The 24,157-nt window shown below is 43.3% G+C and overlaps 1 protein-coding gene across 2 annotated transcripts in view; it reads left to right on the plus strand.

Moving 5' to 3' along the window:
• The first annotated feature begins 16,393 nt into the window (after positions 1-16,393).
• FRMD6 (FERM domain containing 6) overlaps positions 16,394-24,157 on the plus strand; it is a 240,754-nt gene continuing 232,990 nt past the window's right edge. The window contains exon 1 of one of the 2 annotated variants that reach the window (XM_063651224.1): positions 16,394-16,725. The gene's annotated coding sequence lies outside the window, so the exon portion shown is untranslated. The remainder of the gene's footprint in view (positions 16,726-24,157) is intronic. The other variant, XM_063651222.1, reaches the window with a different exon arrangement.

Consider the following 24,157-nt stretch of genomic DNA (forward strand, 5'->3'; position numbering starts at 1 on the left):
GTCAGAAATCGCAGCAGTTGGAGCAGGAGAGACCCCAACCTAACGCTCAGACACCTGAACAAGCTAAATCTCTGTGGACTTTGAAAACAGATAGGAACTATCTTCACCAGTTTACCCTTTATACCTGCTTTACTTGCACTCAAGAGGAGAGTGAGGGAGTATGAAGACCCTTCACAAACACTCTGCTGGCAAGTGCCGGGCGTGAACATAGTGTTCTCTTTTCCAGTATGAATAGGTGGAGAAATGCCCAAAGGGGACCTATAAAAAGAATACTGCAAGATAAGGGAAAAGAAGCTTTTCCATTAAAACTTGAAGCAAGACTACATATCCGAAAATAAATTTCTCTAGGAAAGAGACTTTTTCAGTAGACATATTTTTGGTATCTTTAAGAAAACTGAGAAGGCATAGCCCCTATGAGATGGGAGTCAGGGGCCATCAGGAGAAAACAGATTGGGATGCAGGCAGATTTGCAAAGGTTGAAATAAGAAATGAGGGCAAATATACCAAAACTATAATAGCAGAATTAAAACTTCTATTGAAGAGAGTAACTATAGGGAAGACTGCAGAAATCAAACCAGTAAAGCAGAACACAAATTAAGGAGTGAAAGGATTAAGATGAATGTGTTCAGCGAGAAGACAGAAAACACAGATCTAATCCGGAGTTACATTTGTTCCCAATGAAGAAATTGAACAAAATACTAGAAACAATGTTCAAACATATGGCAGAGCTGTTGGGTACACCTCCCAGACGGGGTGGCCGGGCAGAGGCGCTCCTCACCTCCCAGACAGGGCGGCAGGGCAGAGGCGCTCCTCACCTCCCAGACGATGGGCGGCCGGGCAGAGGCGCTCCTCACCTCCCAGACAGGGCGGCCGGGCAGAGGCGCTCCTCACCTCCCAGACGGGGCGGCCGGGCAGAGGCGCTCCTCACCTCCCAGACAGGGCGGCCGGGCAGAGGCGCTCCTCACCTCCCAGACCGGGTGGCTGGGCCTAGGCGCTCCTCACCTCCCAGACGGGGCGGCCGGGCAGAGGCGCTCCTCAGTTCCAGACGGGGCGGCCGGGCAGAGGCGCTCCTCACTTCCCAGAAGGGGCGGCCGGGCAGAGGCGCTCCTCACTTCCAGACGGGGCGGCCAGGCAGAGGCGCTCCTCACATCCCAGACCATGGGCCGCCGGGCAGAGGCGCTCCTCACTTCCCAGACGGGGCGGCCAGGTAGAGGCGCTCTTCACTTCCCAGATGGGGCAGCTGGGCAGGGGCGCTCCTCACTTCCTCCCAGACGGGGTGGCGGCCGGGCAGAGGCGCTCCTCACCTCCCAGACCGGGTGGCTGGGCCTAGGCGCTCCTCACCTCCCAGACGGGGCGGCCGGGCAGAGACGCTCCTCATTTCCTAGACGGGGTGGCGGCAGGGCAGAGGCTGTAATCTTAGCACTTTAGGAGGCCAAGGCAGGCGGCTGGGAGATGGAGGTTGTAGCGAGCGGAGATCACGCCACTGCACTCCAGCCTGAGCAACATTGAGCACTGAGTGAGCGAGACTCCGTCTGCAATCCCAGCACCTCGGGAGGCCGAGGCGGGCAGATCACTCGAGGCCAGGAGCTGGAGACCACCCCGGTCAACAGGGCAAAACCCCGTCTCCACCAAAAACACAAAAACCAGTCAGGTGTGGCGGCGCGCGCCTGCAATCCCAGGCACTCGGCAGGCCCACGCAGGAGAATCGCAGGAGAATCACAGGAGCCCGAGGCAGGGAGGTTGTAGCGAGCCGAGATCACGGCAGTACAGTCCAGCTTCGGCAACAGAGGGAGACGGAAAAAAGAAGGAGAGGGAGACCGAAGAAGGGAGAGAGAGAGGGAGAGGGAGAGGGGAGAGGGAGAGGGAGACGGAAGAGGGAGAGGGGAGACGGGAGAGGGGAGAGGGGAGAGGGGAGAGGGGAGAGGGGAGAGGGGAGAGGGGAGAGGGGGGAGAGGGAGACCGGAGAGGGAGAGGGAGAGGGAGACCGGAGAGGGAGAGGGAGAGGGAGAGGGAGAGGGAGAGGGAGAGGGAGAGGGAGAGGGAGACCGGAGAGGGAGAGGGAGACCGGAGAGGGAGAGAGAGAGGGAGAGGGAGAGGGAGACCGGAGAGGGAGAGGGAGAGGGAGAGAGAGAGGGAGAGGGAGAGGGAGACCGGAGAGGGAGAGGGAGACCGGAGAGGGAGAGGGAGACCGGAGAGGGAGAGGGAGAGGGAGAGGGAGAGGGAGAGGGAGAGGGAGAGGGAGAGGGAGAGGGAGACCGGAGAGGGAGAGGGAGAGGGAGACCGGAGAGGGTAGAGGGAGAGGGAGACCGGAGAGGGAGAGGGAGAGGGAGACCGGAGAGGGAGAGGGAGACCGGAGAGGGAGAGGGAGACCGGAGAGGGAGAGGGAGACCGGAGAGGGAGAGGGAGAGGGAGAGGGAGAGGGAGAGGGAGAGGGAGAGGGAGAGGGAGAGGGAGACCGGAGAGGGAGAGGGAGAGGGAGACCGGAGAGGGTGGAGGGAGAGGGAGACCGGAGAGGGAGAGGGAGAGGGAGACCGGAGAAGGAGAGGGAGAGGGAGAGGGAGAGGGAGAGGGAGAGGGAGACCGGAGAGGGAGAGGGAGAGGGAGAGGGTCTTAATTTTCTACACACTGGGCATACAGATTCATTAAAGAAATAAGCTAAAAGAACATTGGAGAGGACACTCCTCTCTTCATATTCTTTCCCAATTCATTTGTTCTCTGCCTGGCTATAAACTGTGATCCCCGTAAATCTCAGATTTTCAGTGACTTCATCAATTATTCAGCCTGAATTGTTCAGTAAATACACATGTATGTGTATCCTGTGTTAGGCTCAGAAAATGTGGCACTAGATCCCAAAATGCAACTGTGCTGTTTTTCATTGCTCTGCTGTTTTTCCCAGGGCCTGCTGGTTCTTCCTTCTTAGCACCTTGGCTCCATCTCTTACTCTTCACTCTGCAAGCCAAGCCCTGATTATAGCTCAACTGTGATGTTGCAACTGCCTTCTCTTGGGGCCTCGCTGACTTCAGTGATCCACTCCTTCCAAACATCCTGCATCCTGCTACCAGACTTTTTTCACTGAAGTATAGACAATTAATTGCTTATAATATCAAAATCCAAACTCCTTTGCCTGACTTGTGAAGCCTTCATGATCACACCCCACCCTCTCTATTCAATTTTCTTTCCCACAAAGTCAATACACACTCACTGAGTCACTGTGAGCTTAACTGAAGAGGCAGCAACCCACATGCCTCTACAACTGCTATTTTTCTCACCTTGGATGACCTCCCAATCACTCAGGTATCCCGCTCTGTAAATTTTACCCATTGCTCAAAAGCCCAGCTCAAGTCTTAGTTCTATTATTAAACTTTCCCTACTGTTGCAGCAGCCAGCTTTCACTTCTTCCTCTTACCTCCTATTAAAAGTTAGTAATTATTTACATGACAGTAATGATGAGTGAACTTCTATTGAGCACTTACTATATACCATATCCTGTTGGGATAAATAGTTTTATTATTCCTGTTTTGCAGATGAAGAAACACAGGCACAGAAAAGAAGACAATTCTGGTTAACACCTGATTGTTTGCTAATCATTTTGTGTGAACTCTCTAACTAGCTTTCCATTTCCTTGAGAGCAGAGACTAAGCTCATATTTATCCTGTGTCTCCTACACAGCTAGCAGAGTGCTGGGTGCAGTATATGTGATTAGTTAGTATAGTTGGGTGGTCATCTATGCATGTCAATGTTACGCATCTCTACCCTACAACAGTGACCATGGAGGGTAAAATTTCTATCCTATAAGAGTTACCATGTTTGTACAATGTGTGCATAAATGTGAAACCAACACTTTAGTGCACAATGATGAATAGTTTGGGGGAGTTTATGGTCTAAAAATGGCCCTATGTGATTTTTTTTCTAAGTTACTCTCACTACATCCATCTTCTCATTCACTTGAAACATTAAAGATGGGCAATAACAGATGGGCTGTAGGTAATTAATGACATAATTAACTAGCATTTTTGGAGGGCTACAAGGTAGGGGAGGTTGTTAATTATGCCCTGGCCAAAACCTGGGTCTTCTGATTTTATTAAAAATCAGGTGGCAGCAAAATTTTCCCAAGGAACCAAATATTTGTACCACAATATTATAGGTTTTCTCCAAATTTCTTCTGGCACATTTTTTTTTCTTTTGACAACTATAGTGTGTACAGACCTAAATTCATCAAAGATAAATATTACAGTATAACTGTCAATGTAAAGGAGGCAAAGACTATGATTTAGACTAAAGATTGCATCCCAATCTGTTTTCTCCTCATGGCCCCTGACTTCTATCTCATAGGGACTATGCCTTCTTAGTTTTCTTAAGGATACCAAAATATGTCTACTAAAATATTCTCTTTCCTGCAATAGTATTTTTTAAAGGCATAATTATTTATTCCATTCTTCATAGGCATACTTTCCAGTTTCTCTTTCCCACACCCATTCTTTGAGGAACACCACATGGAAGAACTCACGAGATTCCTCCTCCCTCCCACTTCAGATCAATGCTTTAACAAAGGCCAACACCATAGAGAAACATTTTATTTCAAAATTCTTACATTGGCTCAATTGGAATTCATGAATTCCTGAGTGAATTCTTATAAGCAATAAAATAGATACTTTTTAACCAAAACATCAAATTAGAAAACTTATCTTACCAAAGTCATTCTACTTTACTTTTCCACTGACTACTATTCATTCTCACTGATGCCAGTGCTTTTCTTCACTTGGAAAAAAATCCATCGAGAAGGAGAAAAAATGTATATAACATATCTTGTATCTTTCTGCAGTTTCTTAAAGCCTCAACTTATTAGGATTTCCTCATTGCCAATTGAAGCCAGATACACGACCCATGTGATCCTATAATAATTTCAGTTTTACAGACATGCTGGCTTGAAAAGCATGCTGTTGGAGAACTAATTTTCAACTAAAATCACTCAGTTACAGAAAACATTATCTCATTTTTTTTTAATTAGGGGGAAAGATATAACATGTCATATAACATGCTATAGAAAAAAACAATCCTGGCGCAGTGGCTCACACCTGAAATCCTAGCACTTTGGGAGGCCAAGGCAGGTGGATCACCTGAGGGCAGGAGTTGGAGACAAGCCTGGCCAACATGGCAAAACCCTGTCTCTACTGAAAATACAAAATTAGCCGGCATAGTGGCATGTGCCTATAATCCCAGCTACTTGGGAGGCTCAGGCACAAGAATCACTTGAACCCCAGAGACGGAGGTTGCAGTGAGCTGAGATCGTGCCATAATGTTCTCTCATTATGGAGAACATGAAATATACTGCTCTTTTCCCATTTATCAATTTTTGCTCACCCAATTTAAAGTTTATAATACTTAAATTTTTTTTGAACAGCACCTGTCAGCTTTTGCATACAGTTTTATCATCATATTCAAGGCAATTATTTATTTTATATTTTAATAGTCTCCAACACTCACTGCAAGTCATCTTCTACTTGTTTCCCCCCTTGTATCCTCATGCCAATTCACCTATTAATCAATTGGGCTGCAAATGAAAAATTTTTTTTCAAGAAGGGACTGTGTGGTATGTATTTTCTGTCTTCTTGTAAATATGAAAATGAATTCCTACAGCCTTTGCACATAAACATCACGTTGGGTGAACATGGAATTCTTGAGATACCACCTTGTCTCCTAAAATGGTGTTTTAGCCTTCAGGGTTGAGAAGTCTGATCCCATCCTAATGTTCATTTCCTTGTTAGTAACCTGTTTATTTCTCTTAATCCCTGATTCTTTCTTTAACCTGGAAAATCAAAACATATTACAAGATATGTCTCCATGTGAGTCTGGTAATTTTAATTCATCTCAGATCTCTTCTGCAGGCAGGAGCGGGCCATGAGGACGATGGCAGTTTTGTTGAAGAGAAAGGGGGAAAGTGTGGGGAAAGGAAGGAGAGATCAGATTGTTGCTGTGTCTGTGTAGAAAGAGGTGGGCATAGGAGACTCCATTTTGTTCTGACTAGGAGAAATTCTTCTGCCTTGGGATGCTGTTGATCTATGGCCTTTCCCCCAGCCCCGCGCTCTCTGAAACATGTGCTGTGTCAGCGCAGGGTTAAATGGATTAAGGGCGGTGCAAGATGTGCTTTGTTAAACAGATGCTTGAAGGCAGCATGCTCTTTAAGAGTCATCACCACTCCCTAATCTCAAGTTCCCAGGGACACAAACACTGCAGAAGGCCACAGGGACCTCTGCCTAGGAAAACCAGAGACCTTTGTTCATGTGTTTATCTCCTGACCTTCTCTCCACTATTATCCTATGACCCTGCCATATCCCCCTCTCCGAGAAACTCCCAAGAATCATCAATAAATACTTAATAAAAAAAAAAAAAAGAAAACTAGTAAAGAGGAAAAGGTCCGATATTTGGAAAAACAGCAGGTTTAGAGGAAGTACATAGAATCTAAGAACAAATGATGTTTATTTTGTTAGACTCGCATGTAATTATTTTGTACTTCTCTGATTTTGTTTTATCTTTGTTAATGCTATAATTAAAAACACATTTGGGTAAAAAAATAAATAAAATAAATAAATAAATAAATAAAATTAAGACCTAAAACATTGTTTTAAAACATTGGTTTTAAAATTCCAGGACTGGGATTATCTATTTGCCTAAATGTATCCTCTATGCATCTCTGTGGTTCTTGAGGGTAAGAAGGCATCATGTTTATATACGATGACTACATTGATTAGGGAAGCCTTATGTCCTATCTACGTTCATATCCTGACACTGTACATCTAGCTGATGTCTCTGAGTGAGTTCCTGAGCCTCTCTATACTTTAGTTTCCTCCTGGGTAAAATGAAATAGTAATAGTATCTACCTCACAATGATATTGTGAGGCTTAAGTGAGCTACTACATGCTAGGTGCTTAGAGCAGTGCCTGGCAAATATTAGATGTTACCTAAGAGAAACCATAATAGTAGCTGTGGCAGTGGTGGCGTGTCAGGGTGTGATGGTGAGGGTAATAGCTCACTTTACCTCAGTGAACGCAAACATTGTAACCCGTTGTTCAATAAATGCTCCTCCAAAAGATATGCTGAAAGCTTAATTGTCAAAGGTAATTCCTGTGAAACCACATATAAAATACTAAGAGTAAAGAGCACATATTTGGGGGCTATCTATTAAGACCAAAATTCTAGGTTTCAGGGAGTATCACCCTTACCCATCATTCATGCAAAGATCATTCCATGAAAACAATGTGATGCAGGTTTCATACTTATAGATACAAAACTTAAAGGTAGGAGTGAAAATATGAGGTATGTATTCGTCCGTTTTCATGCCGCTGATAAAGATATACCCGAGACTGGATAATTTATTTAAAAGAAAAAAGAGGTTTAATGGACTCACAGTTCTACATGGCCGGGGAGGCCTCACAATCATGGCAGAAAGTGAAAAGCACGTCTTACATGGGGGCAGACAAAAGAGGATGAGAGCCAACTGAAAGGGGAAACCCCTTATAAAATCATCAAATCTCATGAGACTTATTCACTATCATGAGAACAACATGGGGGAACCGCCCCCATGATTCAATTATCCCCCACTGGGTCCCTTTCACAACACATGGGAATTATGGGAGCTACAGTTCAAGATGAGAGTTAGGTAGAGACACAGCCAAGCCATATCAAGGTGCCTACTATTTGCAAAAGTATATGGTGTAAAGGATACAGATACCTCACCTAAGTGAATATCACTTGGGTTCCAGGTTTCCTTCAATCACCCAAGCTGGCTATTATTATCGTTCTTACACTGCAAGCAACTTATATCCCAGGCCCTGAAAAGGGGCCAGCTTGGTTGAAATATCAAGTGTGGACTGTCATAGGAATACTCTGTCACTTGACTGAAAATTAGAAAGCATGAAAGTGCTTTCTGGCACACGGGCCCCTCCAAATACTTCCTGGAGTGGCTATTTTGCCAGTAGATCAGTAACAGAGATTAGGGCATATGCAGAGCAGGCCCTGTTGTTTTTCCAGGAACTAGCCCTAATTCGTATTATGTTTTATTTTGTTTGTTCAAATTGCATTTTATAATTTATAATTATATTTCCCCCTGGGTATAGCAGAAGGCAAGCAGTATGGTTATGGAAACCTCAGCGCTTATTGTTTTTAAAAAATATTGGAAGTTTCAGGGACTGAAGAATGGGGATCATTTCATTATAGAAAAGAAAAAGATGCCTAGCAAAGGGTAACAGTCTCAACTTGATTAGTGTTTTCCATAACATAAAAGTGGTGCTGCCTCCAATATAATTATCTGGCTTTACCTGACTTTGGACTGGACTTCAGATATTCCCTAAAGCTATTTGCTGACCACCTGAAATGTTAAGACTGGGGCTTATGTCATGGCACACAAGCAGAGTGCAGGGCTTCCTGGAGCCAGCCCTCGCACATGGTGTCATGGAGACTGCAGAACCCCACTCCCGCTTTGGCTGAAGGCCCCACACAGTCTCCAGGGCCAACAAAGAGGCTTCTCAATTCATGTTTCCAGAACAAAGCTCAACCTGCAGTGGAGGAGTCTGGAAGAAGTGCTCCATGGGTGTTTCTGTAACCTGTCTTTACCAGGGAATCAGCATTGTGCCTTTTACCCCCTCTATCTCTGCTCGGAGAGAATCACTGGGAATAGTGAAATTCAGGAATGCCGCAAAAGTTCTTACAAAGTGGGAGAATCTGTCCAAGGAACAGAAGTAAGCATAATACAACTATATCTAAGAAAGAGAGAGGTGCAATTGGAGAAGGAACTTTGCAAGAACTGTATGTGTGTGTGTGTTTGTTTGTTTTTGAGATGGAGTCTCGTACTGTCGCCTGGACTGGAGTAAAATGGCACAATCCCAGCTCATTGCAACCACCGCCTCCTGGGTTCACTCAATTCTCCTGCCTCAGCCTCCTGAGTAGCTGGGATTATAGGCGCACACCACCACACCTGGTGAATTTTTTGTATTTTTAGTAGAGATGGGGGGTTTCACTATGTTGGCCAGACTGGTCTTCATCTCCTGACCTCGTGATCTACCCGCCTCAGCCTCCCAAAGTGCTGGGATTACAAGCGTGAGCCACCACGCCCAGCCTTGGTTGGTTTTTAATGCATCCAGTGATGTTTTGTCCTGTTCCAGTTCTTAAAATTTTTTTGAAAGCTAGATATATTTTTTGCTTAGTTGTGTACTGGAATACCTCTAGTGATACCAGTAACAGTTGAATTTTATGAAGTGTTTTTCTTTAAACCATTATCTTCAGAGATTTTTGATTGAAGAATTCATTCATTCAGTAAATACGTATTGCATATCTTTTATCCAACGGGTACCTTTCTGAAAACTGGAGATGCAGTAACGAACAAGAGAGTTGAGGTCTCTCCTCAAATGATGCAAGTACTTACATTCTATCTGGGGAGACCAGCAGTACACACATATACAAGAAAGCACCAGGTGGTAACACATGTCATAGAAGATTAAAGCAGGAAGCATATGTTCGAAAATGAATGGGGGATGGTGATGGGGCATTTGTAGGGAGCCTTGCATGAACAGAAGCAGGCATGAGAAGCCCTGGAGGAAGGGCATTCCAGGCATGGGGAACAGTCAGGGCAAAGTCTCTAAGACTGGCACGAGCTTGGCAATGTGCAGGAACAAAAATGGTACCCATGGCTGAAATGTTTTACAGGAGAATTTGGAGAGTATGATGGAGGCTGGTGAAGGCCTTATAGGCTAAAGTAAGGAGTTTGAATTTTAGTCTAGGTGCCACAGAAAGCCATCGTAGGGTTTTAATCAGGGAAGCGATAAAGTTTCATTTGGAAACAATAAACCAATATTCAGTACTATTGAATATTGCTCAAACTATTTATTTAAAGTCAATATTTCATTTTTACATGTTTCAAGGAAAATGAAAGGTAATGAACACAGAGCATCTTTTATGTAGAATGTATTGTTTGTTTCATGTAACTTTTAGAACAACCCTAGAGGTAATTATTCATCGTATCTATATTCATCCAGATGATAAAACTGAGGCTTGCAGAGGTTAAGTAACTCACCCAAGGCCACATAGCTGGGGCAGAGTGAGAGTTCGCTTCTTTATGAAGAGTGTGTGCTGTTTCCATTACACCATGTTGTCTTAGCATTTGAGGTCTAGAAAAGCACCTTGAACATAGATGTTCAATAAATCTGTTAAATGTATAAAAAGTAAGCTTTTCCACTAAAAAAATCTATTTTAAGTCATAAGTCAAAGAATATCTTTACAGGGAATTGAGCATGTTCAAAATTGTTGGAAAGGCTTGGGTTGGGGGATGTGAGGCTGGGATTCCAGATGATTTCAGAATGAATCGCTGATCTGACCTGCCAGGGAAGCCACCTCTGTTTCCTTCTTCTATAGCCTGGAACAGATTGTGAATCAGGAGGCCACTGATGATACTGTTAACTCCAAGAACAAATCACCTTAGCTGCACCATAACCATCAAGAAAACTTGACTACCACCACCAGAATAGCCACTCAGCAGTCACGCAGTGGAGACAGGGCCCTGGAAACTGTTAACTCCAAAAACAAATCTCCTTAGCTGCAACATAACCAACAAGAAAACTTCACTACCACCACCAGAATAGCCACTCAGCAGTCACCCAGTGGAGACAGGGCCCTGGAACCCTGCTGTAGAGAAGCTCCTGCCTCCACAAACCTGTTTGCAAATAGCAACAGGAGAAGCAGCAGGAAAGATAGTCCCTCCCTCACTTCCATCTTCCAAATCTCCCATGTGCAACTAATTTGGAGGACTGAATTGTAAATCAAACACCGGCTGGAAGACAGCCTGGGAAATGCAGTTTTTAGCTTTCCAGTCTCTGAACCATGGAGGGAAAGTGAAGTGGATGATGAGTGCCAGTTTCTCATATTCACATCTCCCCCTTCCTACCCAACTGCAATGTCCACCACTTGACAAAGCAATTTGAAACTTTGAAAGGCAGTCAATGGGGTAGAGGTTTTGGTTGACATTAGTTGAACACAGCTACTCTCTGAGTGTCAAAGGGCTGCACTAGTAGCTTCTTGGGTGAGGAGCTTCCTGGGCCTGCACTTGGCCTATGATGCTTCTGCCTCAGAGACAAATGAGCTGAGGATTAGTTTATACCCTGTGAGGTCCTCAGAAGAACACAGCGTAATTGAAGTTAAGGTGCTTTCTTCACAAGCATTTAACCAAGCTCAAAAGTATCTGTGGAAAGTTGGCTTTTAAGGCATCTGAGAACACGGTTACAGAGGGCCTCTCACCAACCACCAGCTTCTAGAGAAGCCCATGTGGGATGGGGATGCCTCCATGGCCTTTCCTGTGCTTCGCAGCTCACCTACACAAGTCTCATGTCAAGTCAACTCTGCTGGTCACGTGGGTTTCTTCCCTGTCTCTCTGTTTTTCTTCTCGTCTTAGAAGGACACTTGTCATTGGATTTAAGGCCTACCCTAATCCAATAGGACCTCATTTTTAACTAATTACATCTGCAAGACCCTATTTGCAAATATGACCACGTTCTGAGGTTCCAAGTGGACATGACCTTTGAGGGAACACTATTCAACCCACTATAGTGACCCTTTTAATGGTGCACTGTGCGGAAGATTTGTGTTTTCTTGCTAAGACAAACCCTAGATCCAGTACACCATTCCTGTTTGAGGAACAGTACCTGTGACCATCTCTTCATCCCATCTCACTCCCTAACACAATCCTGTTCAAGATTATTTGTTCCTATATTGGCTCTCTTATTCATCAATCACCTAAACATAAATTCTGGTGTGCGCTTGGATTCATCCCCTATCCTCACCCTTGATCTTCCCAATTTCCTAATGCAACCAGCCATCAATGCCTATGCATCCTCTCTCCTAAATCTGTGTTTCTTTTGTTCTTAGAAGAACATCAGTCATTGGATTTAGGGCCTATCCTAATGCAATAGGACCTCATTTTAATAAATTACATCTGCAAGACCCTATTTATAAATAAGATCACATTCTGAGGTTCGGGTAGACATGACTTTTGAGGGGACACTATTCAACCCAGTACAGTGACCCTTTCAACTGTGCATTGTGCAGGAAGATTTATGTTTTCGTGATAAGACAAGCCCTAGATCCAGTACACCATACCTGTTTGGCTAACAGTGACCTCAAACACGACCTCCCCCAGTTTCCTAATGCAACCAGTCATCAATGCCCATGCATCCTTTCTCCTAATCTAAGTTGAATCTATCCCCATCTCTTGGTCCCCACAGCCGATGTCAGCCACCAGCACTGCTCCCTTAGACACCGTGACAGCCTCAGACTTAGGCTCCCTGGCTCTGGTCTTGTTTTCCTGTTCCCAGTCTCCATGCTGCCTCCAGGATGTTCTTATAAATGAAAAGCTGGTCAGTGACTAAATCTAGTGTCTCAGCAGACTTCCACATACATGCTTCACTACTGTCACAATAAACACCTTGCAATTTCCTGAGCTTGCCATGCCTCTCCTCACCTCCATACCTTTGAATATATTGCTTACACTTTCTGGTACAATGTGCTTCACGGAGCCTGCCTGGTTCACATCTGTTCATTTTTTTCTGACTTATCATAAGCCTCATTTTTATTTTTGAAGCCATCTCTGATGCCCCACAAGCTGGGCTTGGTAAGCCCTTCATCAGTACACATCTTATTCAATTTATCTGTGCACACAGGTGGCATAATCCTAGATTTTCTTGTTTGTCTCTCATACTAGATTCCTTCACAGTATGTACCTGTCTTTTCCACATTTCATATAGCTGTATCACAGATATCAAACACAATACCAGGCAAATAGAAGGTTTATTAAATACTTGTGTAGTGAGTGAAATTAGGTCTTCTGGATGGAGTTTAAAACCAGTAATTAGCTAAATCAGCGCCAATGTGTGGCTCCTTCTTACACAAAATGTAGCTCTTAAAGATTTCTAATTTCTGCATTTGAAATTTCTGCATTTCTGTTCAATATGTGATCCTCTAGGGTATACTGTAGTCACGCCATCCTTTGTTTGGTGGTGATCACATGTGTGGTTACAGAATCATGGGCATGGCTCGGTTGAAGATTATATATGCTGGATATATGTCTTCATATTTTATTTATATGGCTGTATTTTTCTACCTAAGGGAAAAACCTTTTCAACAGGTTAACTTTCCCGAGGTGAGGAAGTCCAAGCCCAGAGCATTTTAACAACAGGTGACATTTAGCAGGCACACTGCAGTCAAGCTGAGGGATGGCCAGGGAACTGCCTCAGAATCCCAGACCTGATTCTTGCCAGACTTCCCCTTGAAGTTCCAACCATGCTTGCAAGTTTGCAAGTTAGATCACTTTCTTTTTTTTTTTTTTTTTAAATTGTTTCGAGATGGAGTCTCGCACTGTCACCCAGGCTGGAGTGCAGTGGCACGATCTTGGCTCACTGCAAGCTCCACCTCCCAGGTTCACGTCATTCTCCTGCCTCAGCCTCCAGAGTAGCTGGGACTACAGGCGCCCGCCACCATGACCGGCTAATTTTTTGTATTTTTAGTAGAGACAGGGTTTCACCGTGTTAGCCAGGATGGTCTCCATCTACTGACCTCGTGATCCGCCTGTCTCGGCCTCCCAAAGTGCTGGGATTACAGGCGTGAGCCACCGCACCCGGCCTGCAAGTTGGATCACTTTCTTTGTGGGAGTCTGATGGACTGAGGAGGGCTATCTAACTATGAAGCACTAGCAGTATGCAGTATGGTGCAGCAGTTCTGTATCAATAATTCCTGTGTAGAGTTGTTATGTGCATTCAATGCATTGATGGTTTCATTTACTGACTTTGCAGGCATTTATGAAGTTCTTACTGTATACCTGTTATCATAACTGGCACTGAAAACATAGAAAAAATAAAAGACCAGAATAGTTCCCAAAGGAATCAAATTTCATACTTTTATCTTCATGGACACTGATACAATGCTAATCTCTTTCCTGGTCAGTCCAGAGCTTTGCTGATCTATAGACTCAATCACAAGATGCCTATTTCAAGTTGAAAGTGGATGATTCTGGTTGTGGGTATGCTTGTCCTTATGTGGAAGATGCCAGTCATTCTCCTTTTCGTCATTCAACACATGTTGTCATATCCCTAACGATCTCTGACCTTGCAGCCCTTAAAAAGAATGATGCAATGCTATATATGCTAGGCATGGAAAGATGTCCTAGATACAATATTCAGTGAAAAAAGCAAGTTTCAGGATAGTATATAGGGTATAAAACCATTTTTTTTGTTTTTGAAATACTGGAGAAATGTTGTTCTGGGACCAGCAGCATCAGCATTACCTGGGAACTTGTTGGAAATGCAAATGCTTAGGCCTCACCCCAGACCTACTGCATCAGAAACTCTGAGTATGGGTTTGGGAATCATGAACATGACCCCCAGGTGGTCCCAATGAATGCTCAAGTTGAAGACCTGCTGCTCTAGTGTGTACAGTGTCCCAGTATTGTTTGTTACTGTATATTGTATCCTAAGGTCTAGTGTGGGTTTGTCACAGCTTTATAATTGGCTTATAGTTATAGTCCCTGTAAATGAATTGCTTGCTATAAAGAATTCTGATTACATTATTTCTGGTTAATTGTATTTGTATATACATTTCCTTTACAAAATCAGTAAAATACAAAATCAACAAATTATAGGTACAAAAAAAATGCTGGTGACTATATGAAAAAAATCTCTAGATGGCTGTACATTAAGCCAGTGCTTTTCAGACTCTGATTTACATATAGATCACTTGGGGGATCTTGTGAAAATGCAAGACTGGATTAAGGCCTGAGGTCCTGCATTTCTAACCAGCTCCAGGTCAATGCTGCTGTTCCATGGGTCACATTTTGAATAGCAAGCCACTAAAATGTTATCCATAGTTATTGGTGGAAGATCAAATGATGGGGGGTTATGCTTTGTACGTTTCACCTTTGCACATTATTTTTTAAAAATATTTTTTACAAATAACTATATTCAGAGAAAGGATGAAAGAGTTTTAAAGTCTTTCACCAGAATTTGCCTTACTTTGAGATCTCTCTGCTATGCAGGCTTAGCCTTGAAACACATTTCCAAGAGTGAAGCAAAAGGAAACTCACTTATTGGCCCTAGAAATCCCCCCACTGATATTGTAGATACGAATGTTAAAAAGCAGTGGTGATAGGTATAGAGGGAAGTAGGAAGAAATTCATATTAGCTGGAATTTTTTTAGTGCAAGTATTAGAAATCTAATTGAAATGGGCTTAAGGAGATAAAGGACATTTTTAAGAAATCCGAGGGAAATGCTTGCTATAGTCATGGCTGAATGAAGTGTTTAAACGATATAGTAACAAGATCTGCTTTCTTCTGCAGTGGCTTTATCTTCAAGCAGTTCCTCTTTCCCCAGGGTGGCCACCAGCAGCCCTAGGCTCTGCCTCTATGATTAGAAACCACAGCAGAATGAGAACCTCCCTTCCCAGCAAAAATTCCAGGGACGACTCCCATTGGCAGGAGCCCATCTCTGAAACTTTTGCAGTAACTTTGATTGGCTAGACTTGGCCACAGGCCCACTTCTGAAGAAGTCTGGGGGTGGTATCAACAACATCCACGACGGCTGAGAGGAAGGGGTGATTCCCCAAAGGAAAATCAAAGTTTTGATACAAGAACAAGATGGAATAGATGTAAAAGTGAGAGATGGTGTTCTGTTATTGTGCCAGTCTTCCAGCCTAATCCTTTCATTTTACTTGTTTGGAAATCAGGTTAAGGGATTTATTCAAGGTCAACAGCAGAGCAAGACTTACCAACTTCTGCCCTATTTCTATATCCTCTCTACTGTAGTACTGCCACCTTCTTGGAAACTAGGAATGAACCAAACATGGAGCTTCTCTAATGCTTGCCTTATCTTTGAAATGTCTTCTTAAATACTGTATTTCATGGTATTGAATTTAAAGGAACTCTAATTGCACATCTATCATCTTTGTCTCTCCTACATTGACTGCCTGGAGTAAGAAAGCCACATTCTTTCTGTGATAGTAATCCCTGCTACTCCTTTCCTCTTTGGGGAAACAAGTCAAAGCTTGACAAAGTGTAGCTGCTGATCCATTTGAACGAAGTTCGATCCCTAACCAGTGATCCCATGAATGAGGTGGATGCCCTATGGATGGAGAAGCTCACACCGGCCTCTGCTTTTTTTGTGGTATATTTTATCCCGAGAGCTTGATTAATAATCTAGACTGGGTCCTCCCTTTGGGTGGGTATGTTGCCCTCCCAATTTTCCCAGGCACAGCAATATCTCTGCAGACAGGTATGGGCATGCCTCAGAAATCTGGAGGCTCGCCCAAAAAGTTATGTCTGCTGTTTGTGAAGGGGCGATGTAGCAATTACATGAGTAATGCAGTGGCAGATCTTCCATGAGAAATTAAAACTGGAGAAAGAGGGCTTTCCTCCTTGAAGGAAGGGTGTTGGGTGAACTAACACTGTTTTCTCCTGCCCTTTCCCCCAGTCTCAATCCCTTTCTCTCCAAACATTCTTGCTTGAGCACCCCACTGTGGCACTCAAAAAGCCATGGGGATGGGAAAGAAGTGGCTGGAAGTAAACAGCCTGCTTACTCACAGCAACTGAAAATTTTGTTTCGACGATTCTGGTTCCAGGGGCAGGAGCTGAAGATTAATGCCTGCAGACTGCCCCATTCTGAGAGCAGCAGTCTGGCTCCTGGTGGCTCCAGCAGCAGGTAGGAAAAAAATGTTTGTTCTTACCCTTTTTTATGAAATATAATCTGAAGACAAATTTAATGTTAAATTCCTGTACAATGGGCACAGTAGAATCATCAAAGTAAAGGTTTAAATAATTTGATTTGTCTGCAAACCAGCCCAAAATGCTGAGGGAGTTGGTTCTGCTGCTGAAGCTGATCTGTCTTATGATTTATTCTTTAGGGAAGGGGGTACCTTGGGTTGTCCAATGTAACAGCCACTGCTGTCAGGGCTAGAAAGAAACTCACATCTTCATGACTTAACAGTACCTGTGCTTTCTGTACTTTTGCTTATAGTGTGTGTGTTTATGTATGTGTCCTGTACTCCAGACACACACTTGCCTTTGTTAAGAGCACTCTCAAAAACACAGATGATAACCTGACCAGAAGACTGGTCCTTTTGGTGCACCGTTTTATTCTAAATGTTTCAAGAGCCCAACAATGACTTCTTGTAAGACACCATCATAAGTTTTTAAAAAGGAAGTTATTAAGAGTCTGGGAAACATTAAGTAGGTGTCAGTTACATTAGTATCAGTTACATGCTTACCCTCTGGGTTGGAAAAGGAGACATTTACATATTTGGGGTTCCTGCACTTCTTTTATGAGGGGTATAACTTAGCAAAACTAGACAAGAAACTGTAAAATGAATACAACGAGCTATTACAGAGTTTGTCATAACCAGATCCCAAGTGTTGTAAAAGTAAAATATGATGCATGTGTGATAGAAGGAAGTGATAAAGGGAATATGGAAAAGAACAAAGTGGAGTTTTGTGAGAATTTCTAGGTCTACTTTTTAAAAGCAAACTAAGTTTGTGAGTCAGCGACTAGGCAATCAGTTCTCAGAGAAGCTACTTATGAACTGTGTCATTACATTACTTTTAAGATGACCAAATATTGAGGCTATCTGTTGTTTGCCATTGTGAGTGTGTGCCTGTGTTTCTGCATGTGTATTTATGACAGAGAGAGAGAGACAGACTATGAGGGAGGGAGAGAGGAGAAACTCTTACATATCGGCTTACAGACAAATGCTGGGTCATTTTAAAATGCATCTCTGTAACCACTTGTTCTGGAAGCATTCATCACCACCTTCTGTGTTTTGGGCACCGTGCTGGGTCCTGGCTGTATACGTGTATATAGTGTGTGGGGCGCAGTGCTAGGTCCTGGACTATATATGTGTGTATTGTGTGTGTGTGTGTGTGTATAAAATGCGAAATTTCTTCTTTAGTAACCTTTACCTACCTCTCATTAGTGTTGCCAACAAAAAGACAACCGCAGAGTTTTAGTGCAGTTACTGTAGCAGAATTCCTAAGGTGGCCCAGTTACTGAAACCGCTTGTGTACTGACCTGCTATAAAAATATATATTGTCTATACGTACTTGGGAATGACACCCTGTTGAAAATAAATACTGTGTTCCTCTCAGTATTGGGCTCAATCTTCCTTAAAATCCAGTTCTCCAAGGCCAAGAATAGTGAGAGCACTGCTATTAGATTTGGACCCTGTTTGTGATCCCCGAGTTCCCTGGGCAAGGGCCCTGGTTCTTGACTAAGGGCAGGCTCTAAGGCAGGGACCAAATACATTCTCTGCCCTGCCCTTTCCCCAAAACCCTGGGAATGAAGTTGAATGGGGAGTGGGGTGGGTGGAGCCCCTTCTCCTTTGGAAGACACTTCCCTGGGTGTCTCCAAGGGAAACTTCTTTTCTCTTTTGCATCGATCTGAATGCCCTAGGCCCTCAACAAACATTCTTGAACTTCCTTGCATGTTAGCACGGGGCCCTCACCTGCCCTAAGAGGCTAACTCCTTAGCTGGACTGAGGCAGGCCCACAGGCAAGGTTGATAGATGTAAAGGTCACCTCATTACCAGTGCATGCGCTTCCTTTTCACTGCTTCCTTACAGCTGCTTCTTCTCTTGGTTGCTATAAATAACATCCTTCCCCACTCTGGAAAATGTCTGAGTTTGTCATTGATGGTCCCCTAGCTCCTCACATCTCCTAGTTCTGGTGAGAAATGCTACCATGGGGGAAATGACAAAGCAGAGGAAGAAATCAGCAGCAATAGCAGTAACAGCACCCAGCATTTGCTGAGCGCCAGCTATGTGCCAGGCACTGTGCTAAAGGCTTTACATACCTGATCTAATTTATTCTTTACAACAACCCTATGAGGTAAGGGCTACTGGTATCCTCATTTTACAGAAACAAACAAACAAACAAAAAAACAAAACAATGAAACAAAAATGGACGCTTAGCCTTTTCTCTGCTGCTGGGGGATTCAAATCTAAGTGCCTGACTCCAAAGCATTCGACCACAGCCTGTGATGAGAGTGAAAATCAAATTGATCTTGAAAGTTGGCCAGGAGAAGACAGGACAGCCCTGTGAGATGGGCACTTAGGCAGAATCCCTTCTGGCCCTCTTAGCTCCCCTGCTCTTCCATGGAGCCTCTGGAAAGGTCTCCTGGAGACCACCAGGGAGACCAAAGGACTTCCTCTGCTGCCTGTGAGTTCTCTCTCCAAGTGGCCTGTCGTGCCTCCCTTTGAGGTCTGGCAGCTGACATTTATCTTGGTCTTTGTTTACAAACAAGGGCTGTGCATCCTGTTCTTTCCTTGCTGTTCAGGGCTGACTTTAACTCTGCAGGAGCATATGTTTGACTTCCACTATGCTGCTGTTTCCGGAGACAGAGTCCTGCTTTAAGAGGAGTCAGGAAGTGTCCACCCTTGTTCTTTTCCTTTCCTTGACTTTCAGCTAATGTATTCCCCAGAACCTACCTAGAACCAAGAGTTCTCCTTTTGGGATGGACTCCTAGTACCTGTTTGAAACTACTCTCAGGTAGAGTTTGGGAAAGCTCTAACCTGTTTGCCTGTGGCCCCACAATTAACCAGTCTTGTGATAGCTCATTCCCGAGCTGTCACAACTGTCACAACTCTAACCTGTTCCTGTGTGTATCTATAGGCAAATCTTCTGTAATGTGGATCTTGTCTCACAAGAGTAGGGATGCCAGAGGAGGGCCAAGGTCAGCCTCCTTAGCACCAAGACCATTGGATGACTCTGGTTAACTTGAGCAGCACACTGAGACCTATCCTCTTAAACGTCTTAGAAACTATTTTTATTGTATAACTTGGTAATGAATCAGTCAAGTATCACCTTCTTTGACGTTTGGTCTTAAGTTGCTTATTTTCATTTTCAAAGAGTTTCTCTCATTTTGAATTTTTAAAAAAAGAGAATGAAAAAAATTGCAGATTTGAAACAACAAAAAGGAAGAAGACTAATGTTAATTGAACAGGTACTGTGTACCCAGTGTTTTACTATCCTCTTTACATGTGATACACCATTTAATCGTGACAGAGCCTGGCAAAGTAGAAAGACCCATTTTACAGTTGAAGACATTAAGGTTTAGTAAAAGTTCAGTACTAGGTGTGATGGAGGCGGCATGTAAATGGGGGTTGTAATTTGAAGCTCAAGTTGTTTCCCTTATTCCATGCTGCATCCACCATGGCGCCTGGATTATAAACTCCTTCCCAGTGGACAGGTTGTGCTCAGATGGTTCTTCTCATTTAATCTTCACAATCCTGGGATATAGGTACATGACACTGATTCAGCAGATGGGGAAACCGAGACTCAGAAGGTGCTGCTGGGTTTATTTAAAACCACTTCCTATTATGGCTTTAAAAATTTCCTCCTCATCTCAAAGACAGCTGACTTCCTGGGAAAATGGTGTTTACATGAAAAAATTTAATCTTCCAGATCCTAATCAACAATCATCTATTTGTATCACTTTAGATTTTTCAAAACCTTGATCTTAGCAATATGTGTTTACTACTTTGTTCTACTTTATTTCTAACATAATTTTATTTCATAGACACAGGCTGATGTGGTTTGGCGTGTCCCCACCCAAATCTTGAATTGTAGCTCCCATAATTCCCATAATACATGTCGTGGGAGGGACTCAGTGGGAGGTAATCGAATCATGAGGGTGGGTCTTTCCTGTGCTGTTCTTGTGATAGTGAATAAGTCTCATGAGATCTGATGGTTTTATAAAGGGGAGTTCCCCTGCACATGCTCTCTCTCTTCCCTGCTGCCATGCAAGATGTGATTTTGCTCTTTCTTTGCCTTCCACCATGATTGTTAGGCATCCCCAGCCCTGCGGAACTGTGAGTCAATTAAACCTGTTTCCTTTATAAATTACCCAGTCTCAGCTACGTCTTTATTAGCAGTGTGAGAACTAATACACAAGGAAATGTCAATGAAATGACATACTTGTCATTTACTATATGAATATAGTTTTCTATCTTATTACTCAGGCCAATTCCTTATTATTGAGCATTTGAGATGGTCCAGTGAATGCAACTTTTTCACTTTTTCCTTTGGGTTTTTCTTTCAGACCTGTCAGTCTGTTCAGGCTGCTATAACAAAATACCATAAATTTGGGTGGCTTATGAACAATAGAAATTTATTTCTTACAGTTCTAGAGGCTGGAAAGTCCAAGAACAAGGTGCCAGCTGATGTGGTGTCTGGTGAGGGTCTGCTTCCTGATAGATAATCATTGTCTTACTCTAACTGGTGGAAGGTGCTAGCTAGTGGGGGTTCTTTTTAAATAAGGGCACTAATCCCAATTATGTGGATTCATAAGGATTTCAACCTATGAATTCTTGGGGTACACAAACATGCAGACAATATCATTCTGTCCCAGTCCCCCAAAATTCATGTTCTTCTTTCATGCAAAATACATTCATTGCATCCCAATAGCGCCAAGAGTCTTAACTTATTTCAGCATCAACTCAAAAGTCTAGAGTCCAAGGTCTCATCTAAATAGCCTCTAAATTAGATATGGATGAGATTTAAGATATGATTCATTCTGAGGCAAATTGCTCTCTAGCTATGAATCTATGAAACCAAACATGTTATGTGCTTCTATGATACAGTGGTAGGATAGGCATAGAATGGACATTGCCAATCCAAAAAGGAAAAATAGGGAAGAAGAAAGGAGTAACTGGTTCTGAGCAAGTCCAAAACCTTAAAACTCAAAAATAGTCTTTGGCTTGATACTGTGCCCTCCAGGCACACTGGGGCAGAGACTCTGCCTTCTGGATTCACTGGAGTGGCAGTTCTACCCTCGCAGATTTGTTGGGCAAAGCCCATGCCACAGCTGTCATGGTTTGGAGTTGTGTGCTTGTGGTTCTTTGGGGCTGAAATGCACACCTGTGGCAACATCTATCTAGGGTCATGGGGGCAGCCTCACCCCCATGGCTGCACTCTGCATTGATTTTGGTGCCCTAATGCTAGTCTTTGATAACCCTGTGCTTGATGGGGCTTTTGCACTCTGGGCCCATGATGAAGGTGGCAGCCCTAATATTTTCTGAATTTCCTTCAGAGCCATTCTTCCATTGTCTTGGACAATAGGTCCTGGTTTCTGTTTAGATAGTTGACTAATTTCCTTGTCAACTATCATTGTCATTTGGCCACACTCTTGATGTTTTCTCCCAAATATACTTTCTCATTCTTTACAATACGGATAAGGTGAGAATTTTCTAAATCTTTCAGCTCTGCTTCCATCTGGGTTAACAATTTCATCTTTACATTATTTCTCTCTTCTCACATTTTAGTATAGTCAGCCAGGAGAAGCCAAACCATACCTTCAACACTTGACTTAGAATTTTCCTCAGCCAAATATCCAATTTCACTGCTCACAAGTTTCTCCTTCCACAAAACACTAAGACAAAGACACAATTCAACTAAGTTATTTGCCACTTTGTGACAAGGATCACCTTTCTTCCATTGTTTAATAACATGTTTCTTGTTTCCCTCTGAGATCTCATCAGAATGGCCTTTCATATCCGTATTTCACCAATATTCTGTTCACAACAACCACTTATATGTTTTCTAAGAATATTAAGGCATTCTCTACAGCTCTTCTCTTTTCTTTCTGAGTCCTCACCAGAATCACTTTTAAGGGTCCATTTTAGGAGGACACAAAAGTTCAGACCATAGCAAGGGAGTATGGCCTCCAAAGAAGAAATCACTGAGTCAAATAGAATGACAAATTTTATAGCTCTTCTGGCAAATTGCCAGATTGATTTCCTCAGAAACCAGCAACAAATACAAGCATTGTTTCCCTACAGTCCTAGGCTTCCCTGTTCTTTATTAAGTTGAATTCATTTATAGTTTTCCTCTCCAAAAGCCTTGGGTGCACTGATATTAGAGTATCTTTCTCCCTATCACTGAGCCTTCTAACTGAGGACTGACACTGAGCCAGCTAACAGCAGCAGTTCCTCCAGTCAGGGTAAGAAGACATTAAATGCCATGTTCCATGGCCTAAAGGAATTGGAGAGGTAGAGGAAATGCATGGGACAAATTGAGAAGGAGAGAAAACTAGGTGAAGAAGCCATGATAAACAGAGGTGTAATGGATGATAGGGGAAAATTAATCCTTTGGGGTTCTTGAAATAAAGACCAAGATGTGAACTATATTTATTTATTGGTTTAGGTGGTCACCAGCCTCCAAGATAGCCCCTAATGATGACTGCCTCCCGGTATTAGTACCCTGTGTTGTCCCTACCCACATTCTATAAGCGTTGGTCTGTGTGGCTGGACTACAAGAGAAGTGATGATATGTTACTTCTGTATTAGAATGTGGAAGATGTAGCAGCTTCCATCTTGGCCACTCATTCTCTCTCACACTCTTGGATCACTCGCTCTGGGGGAATCCAGCTGCAAGTTGAAAGTAGCACTGTGGAGAGGCCCACGTCATGAAGAGCATGGTGGTGACAGTGTTCCAACTGCAGCAGAATCCCAAACCACATCTTCACAAGAAAACCTGTACCATCTGCTCAACTAGCTCCTTGTTTAACTGAATAGATTGTATCAGTTATCTATTGCTGTGGAACAAAACACCCCAAAATATAGTGGCTGAAAACAACAATGACTTCTTGTTTCTCACACTTCTTTGGGTTAATTAAGTAGCTCTCATGCTGTCTTCTTCCTAGAATTACTCGTGTGACTGCAGTTAGCTACAGATTTAAGAGGGTGTCACTTCCATGTCTGGGGCCTCAGATAGGGATGGTTGGAATAGCTGGGACTCTAACTCCTGTGATTTTCTTATAGGCTTTAGCACAGTGCAATGTTCTCAGGGTACCAAGAGGATAACAGTAAAACCTGCGAAGCCTCTTCAGATCTGGGCTTGGAAGTTGCACAGCATTACTTCTGCCACATTCTATTGGGTAAAACAAGTAAAAAATGTTAGCTTAGATTAAGAAATGTGGGAATAAACTCTACCTCTTAATGAGAAGGTTTGCAAATAATTTTTGGTCACTTATAATCCACAAGTCTACCATCTGGAAATAATTATTTGCATTCTTCCCATATGCAAAATACACTCATCCCTCCAAGACACTTAAAGTCTCATCTAATGATTGTGTCTCATTTGAA

The sequence above is a fragment of the Pongo pygmaeus genome, chromosome 15 (genome assembly GCF_028885625.2).
Source record: "Pongo pygmaeus isolate AG05252 chromosome 15, NHGRI_mPonPyg2-v2.0_pri, whole genome shotgun sequence".
NCBI classification, from domain to species: domain Eukaryota; kingdom Metazoa; phylum Chordata; class Mammalia; order Primates; family Hominidae; genus Pongo; species Pongo pygmaeus.